At 41.2% G+C, this 15,302-nt stretch overlaps 1 protein-coding gene across 1 annotated transcript in view; it reads right to left on the bottom strand.

The window, feature by feature from the left end:
• Positions 1-15,302, bottom strand: part of PLPP3 (phospholipid phosphatase 3) — a 98,037-nt gene that overhangs the window by 70,479 nt on the left and 12,256 nt on the right. The gene's annotated exons all lie outside the window — the stretch shown is intronic.

Genomic DNA, 15,302 nt, shown 5'->3' with positions numbered 1-15,302 from the left:
GTATAACTGGGATACATAGAAAACATGTACTATCACTAATTTGTGAAAAATTGTCCTTTCTTGCCTCACATCTCCAAGCCCTATCTGATTCAGAGGACTCAATTTTCCAGAGGTGCGACCAAAAACCATTACTGTACTTTGGGTACAATGATCAGTTCACTCAAGCCCTCCCAGCATAAATTCTGTTGCCAATGACACTGCCAAACTTTGCCTTCTATTATTACTATTGTTTTATCCATATCCTGTCCCCTCATCTTACCAAGCAGATGACAGGAAGAGGATCTCTTCCAATCATGGAAGCCTGTGCTTGACAGGTGAAGTTTAGACATACGAAAACAAAGGTCCCACCTGGTGTTGTAGTTGGTAGCAAACTGAATTACAGTGATGGAAGCCAAATGGTTGACTACAAGTTTGCATTTCTGGGTTGGCCTGAAAACATGCCAGGTATACATGCACATGCCCAAGATCCAGATGAGCTGGAGGGCTGAGGAAAGGGGATCTCGGAGTTATGAGATGCTGCCTCTATCTCATGTACACACACGCACGCTCTATCATGAATAAGATAAATATAACTTTAAAAATAAAGGGCAGAAAAAAATGAATAACCAAGTTCACCAAAATTTAAATTATTTTCTCTTCCTTGAGCTACAAAATGGAATTTCTGCCCATATTTTGAACCCTTATCTAGCTGGACTGTCCCTGCTGGACTCCTGTTGATAAGCCTGCTGAGGTGTAGAGTATGTGCGAAGATGGGTATTAGAAGTTTCACTTTAGAGAAGGACAAACTTAAAATCTGATTTGGGTATTGGAGGAGGATGGTCACGAGTGTGTAAATGCAGTGGGAAGTACTCATCAACAAAGACTTTCTCCTTCACTTTAGATGCTCAAGTTTTGGTCAGTTAGATTTTAAGCTTCTTGAGAAAGAATTACATCTTTCATAACTACATCAACTTTGTACATAGCGGGCCATCAGTATACACTGCATGATTGAGTGGGTGAGTGAGTGAATAATAAATGCTGTTGCTTTGGGCCTTGTAAGAAAACCATTGGTCTTCAGGTCAGACATCCTTACTAGAATGATCATCTCTATGTGTCTTCATGGATCATTTCCCTTTCTGCTCAAAGACATATGATGTTGTCAAGTCCGTATTTTATAGGCATGCTGATTAAGTTGGCAGAGGAAAGATAACAGCTCCTGAAACCAACTTTCGAGGGTTTTGAAATACAAACCCTCACTGTATGAAGAAACTTTATATTTCCTCCATCGATCTCATAGTCCCTCTTCTCCTCAGCAAGTCCCAGGGCGCTTTTCCAATCCCACATTGCTCTGTGCTAAAGCCAAAGCCCAGTTTCCTGTCTCAAAAGGCCCTTTGTTTGGGTTCTCTTTCCAAATCAGCATATCCTGAGCTTGAACCCCCTTGCTTTTGAGAACTCCGATGGTTTGGCAGCAGAGGGCTTTGCCAGCAGGTTTGTGGTCCTTAACAGCTTTCAAAAACCTCAATGTGAGGGCATGTCTATGGCTTAGAAACTCTTTTCATGGGAGGGAGGAGAGGGAGTATTATTTTAAGAGTTGCAAAAACAACTTCAAATTGACTCTTTCGCTTTTAATTGCTACCAGAAGACTGAGAAGTTCTTGTTCTCTTGTATTTAATTAAGATGATAGTTTTAATCAACTTTAAATGATATTGGTTAATATGCTCTGCTCAATCTCTCCGGCAGGTTTTGCCTCAGAACACTGGAATGCATTAAAGACAAATTTCCAACACGTTCCCTCCCAACTGGAAAACACCCTCAGCAAGTGCAGATGGAAAGGTAGCTACATCTGTGCAGCTGCCATCGAGTCTCTGGAAGGACTCCAAAGCTACATTTGGAAGATCAGATAAACCACTAATCCATACTTTGTACATTATGCATGCTATTATACAAACCCAGGGAATGCTTTAGTATGCATTTGTTTGTTTCGAAGCTTGCTAATCACCTATGACAAATAAGAGTTTTTAAGCACTGAGAGGTCATGGTCTATTAATGTTGAAGAGCATGCTGCCTGTCAGCCATCTTCTGGTCTCTAGACAACCTGTAAAATAGATATTGTTCACAGTTTTCTCATCTGTAATGGGGACATTTCCCTCATAAGCTAGTGATGGAACCAAGATTTGAACCAGAACTGTCTGACCCTAAGACACACCCTCTTGGTACTATGCCACACTGCCTCTGAACATTTTAAACTTTGACTCTGGGTTAAAATTGTGGGAACTTGTGGTGCTAAATCCCTACATCTCTTTTCCTATGTTGCACCCTGTAGAAGTATTCAGGAACTCAACACAGTCAAGACTTCTAACTATTAAGCGTTGTTCTACATAAGGAGTCTTTTATGTTTGATGTCCTGTGCAGGTCTTAAAGACCATGTAACTCAATTGCCCCAGTATTTGGGTAAGGAAATACAGACCCACAGAGTGCAAGTGACTTGTTTAAGGTCACTAACTAGCGCCAGAGCTGGAATGAGTTGAGATCAGGAAGTGGGAGTACCCCAGACTAGAGGAGTGAGAGGGTAGGGTAAACAGAAAGCAGCTTTAAGAATGGAAACGATGTCCAGCTCCATGGTGTGGCAGTAATAGGCTGCTCAGGATAAAGCTGGATCCCACATGGCCAACACAGTTTGAATGTCTGGCCTGGCTGGCCTGAAAAATGCCAGACATGTGCACAAGTACCCAAGGTCCAGTGGAGTAGAGGACTGGAGGAAGGAGATTGCAGCATGACTAGATCCCATGGAAGGTAATCCTCTCTCTCTCTCTCTCTCTCTCTCTCTCTCTCTCACGTGATGTGCAAACACACATTCTATCATGAGTAAAAGTAAAAAATATTGTTAAAGAATGGATACTCTTCTCACAGGCAGAGATGAAGTGGGGTGGGTGGAGGGGATACTTGAGAAGGAGAAAGAGCATAAATAAAGGTCAGAATGCTGACATCTGTGTGGTGTTTCCAGAAATCAATGAGATCAATATGGAAGAAGATGGATGCCAATGACCTGTGCATTTAAAATAAGACTGGGACAACAAACTTTCAACAGTAAATGACTTTAAGCATAAAATTTGGAGGGATAGTAAGAGAGGATTATTCCCTTCTAACATAATCATATTTGAGGATTATTCTTACAATAAGAATATATTACTGTGTTTTGAGATGTTATGTTAAGGTTTAAAAAGCTTTGTAGATTACTGACTTAAGAGGCCAATATCTGACTTACAACATAACCAAACCCACAGCGTAAAGGGATATTTTAAACTATGGCATCAACTGGATACAAACTTAAATCTACACAAGATAGAAGTTTTGTATCTTCTACACTACTTTTTTTCTAAAAGTACACTTCTTAAGCCTGGTTTTCCCACCTATAAAATGGAGGCAAGGAGGGAAGAACTCTTGATACTTGATCCATCTACCTCATGTGTTCTAAGATTATCCTAAAGGATGGTCACTGGTACCAGGCACAACTGAGGCAAAGGAGTCACTCTGCTGAAGGGAATTCTTCAGTGCCGTCTCTTCCCTCATAATGCCACTTCACAGCATTTCCCTAGCGTGTTTGTCCAAACAACAGTGATGTTTCAGAAGCCTTCCCCCAGCACCCTCTATCCTAACCCAAGACATACAATTACTGACTTCCTCAACTCTGCCCTATCCGTACAGTTCACATGTTGTATTTCTAGAGCTGCACCTGCCCAGTGTCCACTTCAAAAGACTCAAGGGCTGGGACCATTTCTCTTTTATCATTAGATCCCAATACCTAGCACAGTATCTGGTGCAAAGGTGCTTGATGAAAGTTTGTTGCAATGTCGTATTATGCCATTTACTCAGCTGTTTTGAGTTATAAAATGAATTGACATTATTAATACTAATGATTAATTACCAACACTGTACCGAACATAGCTGATACTGGGTTAAAATTAAAGAAAGGCTGATTTTATATTGGCACAACCTTTAAAACAATGAACACTGTCTCCAAGGAATAAACTCACCATCACTGAAAGTATTAAGCAGGGGTTCAAAACTAACCAAGAAAAATGGCTTAGAGGGATTGTGTACCTTGAAATTGTTATTATTTATTTATTTATTTTTGGAGAGGTTTTTGCTATAGGGCGTGTCTGCTCATCAGAAAGACAGAGACAGAGAGGCAGAAAGTGAGAAATCACCCCCTAAAGGGGGATGGCCACACCGCAATCCCTTTTCCATTCTCTCAGAATCTAGAGCACACACGCACACGCACCCAGTGTGCATTTAACCCACTGGGTCCGGGACTCAAACCACAGTCAACTACATGGGAGTCCAGCAACATAGCCATTACGCCAACTGCTGGTCTTCCTCCAAATGCTTTTTAATTAACAGAAGTAAAACAAGTATAGCAATACCATCAAACATAGAAAGGTTAAAAAGAAAATCATTCCTTTTCTCTCTTCATGTAAGGAAGGAGATTTCAGAGGAATTCCTTAGCTGGGCAAAAGAACTAGAAAATTTTTCATGCTGTCAGATTAAACTGTCACATTTCCCAGATAAGGCAACAGAGTCACAGAGAGGGAAAGTTATTTGGCCAAGGTGAGTCAGTAAGTTAGTGTCCTAGTATGTCTGTGCTGCTATAACAGAATACCTTAAACTAGGTAATTTATAAACAATAGAAATGTATTACTCACAGTCTGGAGGCTTGGAGGTCCAAAATCAAGGCACAGGCATATCCAGGGTCTAGTGAGGACTTTCTGTTTCAAAGATGGTTCCTTCTACCTGTGTCTTTACGTGGAGGAAGGCTAAAGGAGCTAATGAGCTCCCTCCGGCCTTTATCATAAGGGCGTTAATTCTATTCATGAAGGGTCTGCTTGAATGATCTCATAACTTCCCAAAGGCCCCACTTTCTTTTTAAGATTTATTTATTTCTATTTGATATTATTATTTTTTAATTTGACCAGACAGAGAGAGAGAGAGAGAAAGTGAAAGCAAGAAAGCAAGCCACCAGGTCGGGAACTCAAACTGTGGTCGGCCATGTTGGAATCCAGCACCTTTAACCACCGTGCCACTTGCCGACCCCAGGCCCCACTTTCTAATACCATTATTTTGGTTATGAGGCTTCAATATATAAATTTTGGAGGGATACAAATATTCAGATAGTAGCAGTTATAACAAAATTAAGACATAAACCCAGATTTCTTGCCTCCCACCTTGGGTGCCTTTCCTCTACAGGAGATTTTCCTTTCTCCATTCAATGTCTTCTTTAAGGAAAGAGGAGGATGAGAAAAAAAAAAAATTACTTCTAGATAAAGCCCTAACCTGTAGGATAGGTTAAACACTTTTATAGAAGCTATCAATGTGAGTCCAAGTGTAAATGGTTGACGAGGTTCTTTCCTTTCCCCATTCTTTAAGGAAAGACAAGGATGAGAAAAAAAAAAAAAATTACTTCTAGATAAAGCCCTAACCTGTAGGATAGGTTAAACACTTTTATAGAAGCTATCAATGTGAGTCCAAGTGTAAATGGTTGACGAGGTTCAAAATATCATATGAATGCAAAATTGAATTTAAACTACCTAGCCACTCTTACGTTAGTTACATACTCCCAATTCTCTCAGCTTAGTTAAAATTTTATTACAGGCTGTTACAAACTAGCAAGTGAAGGGTGTGTTTTTTGGTTTTGTTTTTTGGTTTTGTTTTTGTTTTTCCATTTGATCACGCTGACTTACAGAAAGTATGTATTAAGGACTCAGTGTTTAGCTTCATAATTAAACTTAATAGTAGTTCAGCTATTTATAGACAGAAGAGATATTGCACTGGTGGCTATCTCAGGATTATGGTATTATAGACAACATTTTTATTATTTTTTGCTTTTTGTCTACATTTTCGAAATAACTTATTTCTGAAAAAAAAAATGTTAAGAGACAGAGAGACAAATACCCTTAAAAAGATCTCAAGCCATGACACTCCTATCCTCAGCCATCCTGCCAGCCAGTATCTTTAGCCTATGCATGCATGCTGCCATGTACAAGTTGACCTGGGAACTGAACCCCAGTCTCCTGTATGGTTTCCAGCACTGCAGAGCATTGCATTACGACTACACCATGGTGGCTGGGGCTAAAATAACTTTTCACTGACATTTTTTCAGTAAAAATTTTTGAGTGTCTATTATATACAAGGAACTCATAATATATTAAGACCTGTACAAAACTTTAAAACAAACTTAAAAAAAAAAAATAAAGGTTAACACCAAGTGCTGTAAGATCCTAAAGAAGGGCTAATTCTGCCCAGAGGAAATTAGGAAAAACTTCAGAGAGGGGACAAGGGAGCACGTGAAGTGACTATGATGAGCTGGGTAGCACAGACACATATACATACATACACATATACACACATATGCATATACATACATACACACACATACATACGTATATGCATATAAAGAAAGAGAATTGTGGTAGGAAAATGAATAGCTACATAATGGGGATGTCTGGGACAAGGCAGTGCAGGGAAGAGAGTGGGCAGGAAGGAAGGAAATGGGGAACAGAAAGGGCTGAGGATGAAAAGGGTTGGTTAGAGCCAGCTTGTGAAGGGGCGCAAAGATACTGAGAAATACATTCCATCATTGATGAGGAGTCATAAGAGGTTTGTTCTAGGGACCAGCAGTTAGCGTAATGGCTATGTTGCTGAACTCCCATGTAGTTGACCACAGTTCGAGTCCCAGACCTGGTGGCTTAAACTCACGCCAGGCACGTGTGCATGCGTGCCCAAGATCCTGAGAGGAGAATGGAAGAGAAGGGATTGCGATGTGGCCATCACCCCTGGGGGGTGATTTCTCACTTTCTGTCTCTCTGTCTCTCTGTCTTTCTGGGAAGCGCACGTGCCCTATAGCAAAAACCTCTCCAAAAAAAAGAGGCTTGTTCTAAAAAGAAGGGCCTAAAGGATCAGAATTGCAATTTTGAGAAATGACTCCTACATACGCCATGCAAAAAAGATAGATGGAAGAAGACGGGCTATCACCCTAGAAACAAAATCGGTAGAGAAATTTTTTTCCAATCCAGATGAATGACAGAATGCACCCCAAATGCAGAATGGAGAAGAAAGACCAGATTCAGAAAACAAAAGGCTTATAGTCACTGTAGAAATATGAGTCTGCAGCTCCAAAGTATATCCCTATAAATATGGGATATCGTTGCTTCTCAATAACTCTGTGAGGTAGATCAGCCTTGTCTTTTAAAAGAATTATTTATTTAATTACATGTATTAGGATTTTAAAATTTGCTACAGGGCGCGTGTGCTCACCAGAGAGACAAAGTGAGAAAGCCAGCTGCCAGGCCTAAGACTTGAACAGTAGTTGACCATGTGGGAGTCCAGCACCTCACCCATCACACCACCTGCTGGCCCCTCATCATCTTTTTATCATTTGTGAAGTGGTAGCAATTTGCCCATGGTCACCTAGTTAATAGAACAAAACTGGACCATAGCCCAGATCCGTATCAAGTGGCCTATTAGACTCTATACTTTTAAAATTTCATTTAATTATCAGCTAAAGACATCCAGAGTGGTCCCTGCGCCCGCCCCCATAGAGTGGTTGTGTGTCTATCTTCTCTTCTCACTTATTCCTTCAGGGCAGGTTCCACCTCTTGTATTTCTTTATATCTCTCCTCGCACTTTGTATTTATCTCAGTAAATTCAGAGAGAGAGAGAATATAAACAACTGACTTCCGGAATGTACTCATCTGCAGTTTTCTGACAACAGAGAACAGCCAATGGCCAAGGACACACTTTCCCATTGGCCTTGTGGGTATTTCCTATTCATCGGCCGTCCGCAACGGAGGAACAACGCTTGCTATGATTCCTACGGTCTGAGGTGCCTCTCCGAGGTGCCTCTGCTGCTCTGCATTCTAAGTGTAAAAGATCTGTACAAAACAGCCTGCTCTAAGTCCTATTTAACTTTTCCAGGGGTCTGTGTTTGTCAAAGCTTCAAGCCAACTCTGTCAGAAAAAGAAGCGCCACAAAACTTCTTTTAGGAAAGAGAAAAAAGGCCTACTTTTATACACTTGCTCTCATGCTAATCACACCACCATTCAGATCCCAGCTGAATAGGAGCCCTACAATAGCCTGGAAAGACAGGGAGCCTTTTCCAAAGTGTAGGTTCCTTCACTAGGAATGTTTCATTTCCCTGGCTTTTTAACTCCTTTAAGAGGAGACTGATAAGAAGAATTCACGATGCAATCTGAAATTGCTATCCCTCTGCAGAAAATTCTGTCCATGTCTGTATGAAACTGGCAAAGTATTCTCCCACCATAACTTCTGACCTTTTCTTCTAAAGCCCTACAGGAAAGGAGCCGAGATTCTCTTTGATATATTTTCAAAAAAAATTGGATGCACGGTGCAAGCCACCGGCTCAAAGCAGATTCCTGCAAAGCACTTTCTCTGGCATTTTAGTAAATGATCTCTGCTAGAGATTAACTAGTTGAATTATTAATACAGTGTGTCACCACCCACCAGTCAGAGCTGACATGGTCATTGCTGGCCAGATTCTGAGAAAACTGGAATGAACTCCAACCTCCTTCATAAACTTGTTGTGAAATTCAAGTAAGTTAATAATGCATGAAAAACCCCTAGCTCCCTTCCTGCCACATAATAAGTGTCAGTAAAGTTCACACCCTCTCTTTCAGCCTAAAAGATTTGAGTCTACCTTTAACTTCTAGGAGAATTTACAAAGAAACAGAAAATACTAAATGAACAAAAGATGTTAAACTCCAAATTGAATTTGAATACTTTGCAAGGCTTGATCATTTTATTTACAATTTTCTGGTTTTCTTGCTTTCTTCATATCTTCATTATTAGAAACAGTAGTTGGGAGACTGGCAGGTAGCATGGTGGTTAAGGGCGCTGGACTCTCACATGGCTGACTGCAGTTTGGGTCCCGTACCTAGTAGCTTGTTTTCTTGCTTTCCCTCTCTCTCTCTCTCTCTCTCTCTCTCTCTCTCTCTCTCTCTCTTTCTTCTCTCTCTCTCTCTCACCCTCTCTGGTAAAATTAAAACAAATAAATAAAGTTTAATCAAATAATTCTTAAAAAAAATAGTAATCAGAGATCGGACAATTGTGCAGGGGTAAAATGCAACATTTGCTGAGGCTGGGGCTGGATCATAGTATCCAGACCTTGTTGGGCTGTCTCTCTATCTCTGTCTCTCTGACTCTGTCTTGCACATGAGGGAGATAAACAGAAAAACTTAAAAAGAAAAAAAAGTCAATGAAAATTCAAATGCCATCTTCGTTTTGGAGGAAAAGCCATAGTTGCTATTCAGTTCATATTCTAGGAGCTTCACTGCCTTCCAATTCCAATTGCAGGCCAACCACTCACCCTTTTTGAACAGCAGCTGCTTCATCTGTAAAATCAGTTAGAGGGATATTTCCCCTTTAGGGTTGCATGAGTTGATGAGATTTATGAGTGTGCCTGACTAGAGTGTTCAGTGTTCAAAAATGTTCATTTCCCAGCCTTTTTCCAGTTGACGTGTGGAGAAGGCTATTCTGGGTGGGGTGGTTTTGGTGTTTTGTTTTACTTGCTTTTCGGGGCTAGGGAGCTGGAGAACTACAAAGAGAAAAGTTGATTGAGGCAAGAAAATATATTTAAATTCAAACTCTCAGGTGCATACCTTATCATTTGGAACTGCTTGGTGAAAGCTATTATTAACTAATAATAAATCCACAGATTTCACAGTTGGCAGAAGCACAAATGCAAACAGTTCATGGAAAACAAAATCATAATTAAAATGTCCTTATTTCCATCCATGGCTTAGGAAAATTAAACCTAAAATCAAGACAGCTTATTTTTCCCTGGGATTAAAAGCCCCGTATTTTGAATACTTTAACCCAAGAAACATATTTTAATTTCCCATCCAGTCCCTAAGAATCCTGCATTCATAGAAGTCCTAGAGAATAAGACTCTCAAAGCAACCACTCACAAAGGTGAGCAGAGCCCACCAGCCCTCCTGCAGGGTCATTGCAGCTACTCTCCCTAAACAGACTTAAATGAGAAATCCATTAACAGAAGACTGGTAAGACCAGAACACCTAGAAATATTCTAAAATCCCAACTTGCTAAAAGTTCCTTTCTATGAGCACAATATACACAGTTGCTTCAAGGAGACCGAAGCAAAATAATCATTAAGGCCAAGATGACAGCAAGACAAATATAACGAATGATGAGAAATAAAACATTAGGCCATTCCTCCCTAGAAACGTACAGAGGCCAGATTCACCAAAACAGCTACTGTGGGCAAGAGTCTAATGAAACTTTGCTGTGTGGCTGAGAAGCATGTCTGCCACTTCCCACCGGTGGTTGCCAAATTTGCAACAATTTGGGTCACTTGTGGGGACGAGGTCACTGGTGGAGGCTCTATTTACTGCTTTTAATGAAGAAGCTGCCCCGCAGCCACTACCCAGAGAAGGTCAGAATTTCTCAATACGACCCAAAAGTTACACCAAACCACAGGACAGCAGATCGAGTCCATGGAATGAAAGGGTCACAAACAGGATTGACCTATTACTGCTGCCTGTTGTGACTGACAAAGGCCTAGCTCTAATGTCTCCTCCCTGTAGAAGTCCAGGACCCCATGGTTGTCCTCTCTTCTAAATTCTCATAGCTGCTTGTCTCTTCTAAGGTATCCAATCTTTTCAACAAAAAAGATGCCTCCTAGTTCCTTCCTGCCCCTCCGTGACACCTGGGAGACATCTTTAACTACAATCACTTCTTCACTTTTGCTCATCAGTGCCTAGGAAGTGCCAGTCTCATCTCTTATCAGAAAAAAACAGCAAGACCAGAGTGAACAGACAGGTGTCATTCACACCATGAGGGCAGAAAGTTGGTGCTTTGGTCTAGGCAAAGGCTAATGCTTTGAGTTAGTCTTGGCAAGTTAATCATGGGTTGAAAGGGAAAAAAGTCTGGTATATGTTGGCTGTTTTCGAAGAACTGAAAACTGCATTGGATGCCCTGTGACTGCTTTAAAGGACCTTTAGGTGTCCAGAGAATCCAGGTAGGGAATTACAAGTGTAACTCATCTTGGACAACTGTTCACGTGTGCAGATGGGAAAGGCAGCATGGAATGGTGGGAAAGCGTAGGCTTTGGAAACACTTGGAGAATTCAAGCAGGAGAGTCTAGTGGTTATGATTGGCTCACCAGACAGATTGCTAACCTCGACTCTTCAGCTTACCCACTGCTCCACCGTTGGTTGCTATTTTTAACCTCTCTGAACCTCAGTTCTGTAAAATAAAGGTATGAGTAGCAAACACCTCATAGACTTACTGGAAGGATTAAATAAGAGAATGTGTGCACACTGCTTAATCTGCTGAGAGATGCATAACTAGCACTTAAGCAATGTTAGCAACTATCAGCATCTAGTCAGGCTTTAGTCGAAATCCCAGTCTGTATACACAACTGCTGAGAGCCTAATTTGCTTAGGCAAATCATTTACCCTCTCTGAGTTGCAAAACCAGGTTAACATTTAGCTTCTTCTGCTATTAGAAAGACTCAGTGACATGTCATATGAAACATCTCATAGTAAAAGTGAGTATCTGGGGCCAGCAGGTGACGTGGTGGTTAAGGAGCTGGACTCCCACATGGCTCACGGTGGTTCAAGTACTGGACCCGGTGGCTTACTTTCTCACTTTCCCTTTCTCCCTCTGTCTCTCTCTGGTCAAAAAAATAATAAGTAAAATAAAATAAAATAAATACTTTTTTAAAAAGTGAGTATCTTTCTTCACCCTCTTATGTATATTTGTGGTTTAATTGTTCACACACTTAATGCTTATTAGTGCACTTACAGCCTGACATTCCAACTAATTCCCAAAGATGTGTGCTTGTATATTATACTCAATTTGAATTTCCTGACATCTAGCACATGCATCTAAAAGATAATGTGGTCATTTTAACCTGAAACAATAATTATGTACATAGCCATATATACACAGGAAAAAAAAAAAGGGCGAGTAATCAGTCTTATTACTAATATAGATGGATTTCTACTTCATGGACTTAAAAATATTGTAAAGCAGGTCTTAGGAATATATATAGGTTTAATATTTGCACTTTTCACTGAAGATCTGGTTTTCATTTGCTGAGACATGAGTCTGTCCATCCCCGTCCTGATTGGTGGAGGTGTTACTTGGCAGGTGTGCAGTCTAGCTGACCAGCATCTATCTCTCAGTCAGCTTACTGCTCTCCATTCACTCTTTAAAAATTGCTTATTTATTTTTATTCATTCATTTTATTTTAATTTGACGAGAGCGAGAGAGAAAGTCACCAGGTCCAGGACTCGAACCGTGGTTGGTCATGTAGGAGTGTCTAGCACCTTAACCACCACGCCACCTGCTGGTCCCCAAGAGATGGACTTGATGCCGCAATCCTCCAGCCTCCACAGGTTTTGCCATAGGGTGGGCGCCACCACGCACCCCCCTTCACTCATCTTAAACCCAGTGACACTAGTAAACAGATGAAAACCTGTTTATGAAAAATGTCCCTAGAAGGAAGTACATTACAGTGGTTTCATAACTACGTTAATTCCAAAGGTCTTCAGTAAAACTTGTATTTGAGATTCCTAAAATGGTGCAGCCACTATGGAAAAGAGTTTGGCATTTCCTCAAAAAGTTAAATACAGAGGGCCAGCGAGGTGGCATAGTGGTTAAGGCAGCCGGATCCCACATGGTCGACTTAGCAGTTAGTAGTTCAAGTTCAGGTTGAATCCTGGACCTGGCAGGATTCAATGCCAGGCACAAGTGCATGTGTGCCCCAAATCCCAAGAGGAGAAGAGATTACTGCGTGGCCAGCACCTCTGGGGGGTGATTAATCCCCCTCCCTTCCCCACCTCAGTATCTCTCCAGCCAGCACACATGCCATATAGAAAAAAAGTTAAACATGGAGTTACCATATGAGCCAGTCATTCTACTAGGAGGTACTGAAAACATCTATGTGAATATAGCACACTATTCGTGATAGCCAGAAAGTGGTGATGACTCAAATGTCCGTCAGTGACAAACGAATAAACTAAATGTGATATATTCATATAATGGAATATATTTGGCAATAAAACAAAATAAAATACTGATATATGCTTCAGTATGGATAGATGTTGACTGTGGTTCAAATCCCTGGCCAGGTCAGACTGCAACACACACGTGAGTGCCCAAGCTCTCGGAAGCTGGAGGACTGGAAGAAGGGGATCAGGTGTGATCACCCCTGTGGAAGGTGCTCACCTCTCTCACTCTCATGTGCACGCACGCTGTGATGGGAATAAAAACAAAATCATGCTAAGTGAAAGAAGCCAGTCACAAAAGACCATATAGGAGATGATCACACACATGCAATATCCAGACTAGACTAGGCAAATTCCAAGAGACGGAAAGTTGATGGAGGTCACCATGAAGTGGTGGAAGGTGAAGTGAGAACGGAAACGATGGCTAGTGGATACACTTCACTCCATTTGAGCACAATGGAAATGTTTTAAAATCGATTGTCATGATGGTTACCTAACTCTGTGGATATACTAAAAACCATTGAAGTATGCACTTTGAATGAGAAGTGAAATGATAGGTGAATTATATCTCAATAAAGCTATTTTTTGAAATACCAGATGGCAGAAACTGAAAGATTGGAAAGCATAAAGAGATAGTTCAGAAGCAGGGCAGCGGTGGGGGACAGGGATCAGGGGGGAAAAATTACTGGGGACAGTAGGTGGCATGGTGGTTAAGGTGCTGGACTCCCACATGGCCAATCACAGTTTGAGACCTGGACCCCAAGGCTTAAAACTCATGCCGGGCACATGTGCATGCGTGCCCAATATCTCGAGAGAATGGAGGGAAAGGGATTGCGGCGTGGCCGTTCCTTTTACGGTGAGATTTCCTGCTTTCCCTCTCTGTGTCTCTTTTGAGAGAGTACACACGCCCAAGGGCAAAAACAAAAACCAAAACAAACAAAATCATTACAACACAAGGAAGCTGTTTCTCTAAACCAAGAGGATTTCTAGTCTGTTCATTAATATTTTAAGGTACACAGGAGAAATTTAAAAATTCCAGAGAGGAAATAAAAATAACAAATGGCATCATCTTTATAACAAGCCTATAGTATGTTTATAGAGAAGAATTTGGTAATCTTATCATGGATTTCATAAGTCTTGTAGAAAAACTATATTTAAAGTGTGGCGGGAGTGGCCTCACCACAGTTCAGTCTCCCAACCAGGAGATCAGGAACGACCTGTCATGTCTTCCTTCTTCTTCCTTCTTTTCTCCACCCTCAGGTTCAGTCTCATTTGCCTCCAGCCTCCAGATCAGTCATGCTTTTCTGCCTACAGTCTGCCTACTCTCAAACCGATTCAGATCAGATTAATCCCCCCTTCAAAACTTTTGTGCATATGCTAATTCCAAAGGTCTTCTGTAAAACTCCTGTTTTTGTTTTGTTTTGTTTTGTTTTACCTTACCTTAAGAAATTTCTAGGGGCTAGCAAGTAGCATGGTAGTTAAGGCATTCGAATCCTAGTGGCCAATTGCGGTTCTAGTTCCAGACCTGACAGCTTGAAATTATGCTGGGTGAATATGTTTGTGTGCCCAAAATTTCAGGAGGAGAATGGATTGTGGGGCTGGCCATGCCCATTGGAGGGTGATTTCTCACTTTCCTTCTCATTGTCTCTCTCTAGCAAGTGCATACACGCTATAGCAAAAACTTGGAAAAATAAAAAAGGAACTTTCCAGGGCCAGCTCATGGCATGGTGGTTAAAGTGGATGGATCTCACATGATCTACAGTTTGGTTCAAGTCTTGTATCTGGTGGCTTGAAAAACACACTGGGTACATGTGCTTGCTTGACCAAAATCCCAAAAAGAGAGATGGAGGAGAAGGGGTTGCAGCATGGCTATCCACCATGGGGGTGGGAGTGGTTGCTTTCTCCCTTTCCTCTGCCTCTCTGCCTCATTATCTCTGTCTCTCTTTGGTGAGCACATACACCTTCTGATAAACTAAAAATAAAAAAGATATTTCTAAAATAGTACAGGCACTGTGAAGAAGTTTAGCAGTTCCTCAAAAAGTTCAATGTGGAGTTATCATAGGACCCAGCAAGCCTACTCCTAGGTAGATAATATCTTTGGCTTCTATATGAAATTTTCCATAATAAAAACATAACAAGACTCCATCTGCTTTGCTGGTCCTCCAGAACAACGTTCAAGGTCCATAGAGCTCCTGCCCTTTACAGGCCCTTTTCATATTCTAACTCTAACCAGCCTCATCTCCAGCATCCTCCCTTCCCACACGAGACACTAGCTGG

Source organism: Tupaia chinensis, unplaced genomic scaffold (assembly GCF_000334495.1).
Source record: "Tupaia chinensis unplaced genomic scaffold, TupChi_1.0 Scaffold000165_2, whole genome shotgun sequence".
Lineage (NCBI taxonomy): Eukaryota > Metazoa > Chordata > Mammalia > Scandentia > Tupaiidae > Tupaia > Tupaia belangeri.
Note: the sequence above shows the minus strand (reverse complement) of the source record. Positions and strands in the feature narration are given on the sequence as shown.